This window comes from Acipenser ruthenus, unplaced genomic scaffold (assembly GCF_902713425.1).
Source record: "Acipenser ruthenus unplaced genomic scaffold, fAciRut3.2 maternal haplotype, whole genome shotgun sequence".
NCBI lineage: Eukaryota > Metazoa > Chordata > Actinopteri > Acipenseriformes > Acipenseridae > Acipenser > Acipenser ruthenus.
This window is the reverse complement of record NW_026708246.1, coordinates 35,001-37,500: the sequence shown is the minus strand read 5'-3', so window position 1 is coordinate 37,500 and position 2,500 is coordinate 35,001.

The following is a 2,500-nucleotide window of genomic DNA, read 5'->3' as shown; positions in this document are numbered from 1 at the left end:
AGAGTTAGCTAACATGACCATAGTCGGAATTAGCCCGGGGCGGTGGAACCCAAGCTGGGGCAGTGGGAGCAGAGGCATGGGTGGTGGGAGCCAGCCCGGGGCCGTGGAACCCTGCCCGGGCAAGTGGGAGCCAGCCCGGGGAGGCTGGAGCTGTCCCCGGGGCCGTGGAACCCAAGCCGGGGCAAAGGCTGGAGCTGTCCCCGGGGCCGTGGAACCCAAGCCGGGGCAGTGGGAGCAGAGGCATGGGTGGTGGGAGCCAGCCCGGGGCCGTGGAACCCTGCCCGGGCAAGTGGGAGCCAGCCCGGGGAGGCTGGAGCTGTCCCCGGGGCCGTGGAACCCAAGCCGGGGCAAAGGCTGGAGCTGTCCCCGGGGCCGTGGAACCCAAGCCGGGGCAGTGGGAGCAGAGGCCTGGGTGGTGGGAGCCAGCCCGGGGCCGTGGAACCCAAGCCGGGGCAAAGGCTGGAGCTGTCCCCGGGGCCGTGGAACCCAAGCCGGGGCAGTGGGAGCAGAGGCCTGGGTGGTGGGAGCCAGCCCGGGGCCGTGGAACCCAAGCCGGGGCAGTGGGAGCAGAGGCATGGGTGGTGGGAGGCGGGAACTGTCCCCGGGGCTGTGGAACCCAAGCCGGGGCCGTGGAACCCAAGCCGGGGCAGTGGGAGCAGAGGCCTGGGTGGTGGGAGCCAGCCCGGGGCCGTGGAACCCTGCCCGGGGCAAGTGCGAGCCATAGCCTGGGTCCCCATTCAGTAACATGACCATAGGCACAGTTAGCTGACATGACCATAGGCACAGTTAGCTGACATGACCAGAGGCGGAATTAGCTGACATGACCAGAGGCGGAATTAGCTGACATGACCAGAGGCGGAATTAGCTGACATGACCAGAGGCAGAAGTAGCTGACATGACCATAGGCAGAAGTAGCTGACATGACCATGGGCAGAAGTAGCTGACATGACCATAGGCACAGTTAGCTGACATGACCAGAGGCGGAATTAGCTGACATGACCAGAGGCGGAATTAGCTGACATGACCAGAGGCAGAAGTAGCTGACATGACCAGAGGCAGAAGTAGCTGACATGACCATAGGCACAGTTAGCTGACATGACCAGAGGCGGAATTAGCTGACATGACCAGAGGCGGAATTAGCTGACATGACCAGAGGCGGAATTAGCTGACATGACCAGAGGCAGAAGTAGCTGACATGACCATAGGCAGAAGTAGCTGACATGACCATGGGCAGAAGTAGCTGACATGACCATAGGCACAGTTAGCTGACATGACCATAGGCAGAAGTAGCTGACATGACCATAGGCAGAAGTAGCTGACATGACCATAGGCAGAATTAGCTGACATGACCAGAGGCAGAATTAGCTGACATGACCATAGGCAGAATTAGCTGACATGACCATGGGCAGAAGTAGCTGACATGACCATAGGCACAGTTAGCTGACATGACCATAGGCAGAAGTAGCTGACATGACCATAGGCAGAAGTAGCTGACATGACCATAGGCAGAAGTAGCTGACATGACCATAGGCAGAAGTAGCTGACATGACCATGGGCAGAAGTAGCTGACATGACCATAGGCACAGTTAGCTGACATGACCATAGGCACAGTTAGCTGACATGACCATAGGCGGAGTTAGCTGACATGACCAGAGGCGGAATTAGCTAATATGACCATAGGCGGAATTAGCTGACATGACCAGAGGCAGAATTAGCCTACATGACCATGGGCAGAAGTAGCTGACATGACCAGAGCTCCAATTAAAAGTTACCTTCTTCTGAAGGGACAGATTTGCTATGTGTTACGGAGCGAGAGTTCCAGGAGGTCCCTGTGAACTCGTGGCTTCCTCCCTTAATGCAACTAGATGGCAGATACACTGGGGAGGTAGGTGCATATTACTAGGGGCACGGCATTTTCGATCAAAAAAATATTTCTAAGTCAGGACGGAGGTTCATTCTAAGGGCACGAGCGACCGATCTAAGCCGTGTGGGAGGCCCTGCACCCCGGTCAGGGTCCCCCTTCACCCCCTGGCGACATCCTCCCTTGGAAGTCTGCCCGGTGGCCCCCTCCCGCGCCCGGCGCCGGTTCAGGCCGGGCGGGAGGCCCCGTTCCTCGGGCTCAGGACCGGGCTAAGCCCCCTTAAGGACCTGGCCAAGCTCTGGTCACGTTGCGGGAAGGGGGGGTTGACCTCCCGTGCCCGGGCGCCCGTTCATGCGGGCCTGGAGGCTCCCATTTCCGGCTCGAGAACTGGGGTTTGCGCCCTTGGCTCCTCCGTGCGTTCCCTTTCAGTCCCTGGTCATGTCTACCTTCTCCGGAGGTGATTTGGGAGCCATGGTCATGTTGAGGGGAATTTTCGGAGGGAAATCCCTATCTTTAACATTATATGACCAGAGTCCGGACTTTTTCGGCTCCGTCAGAATCAAAGTTTTCAAAAAAACATGGTCATGTTCCCTATCTTTAACATTAGATGACCATGGCCACCTCGGGGCCGTTTGTGGA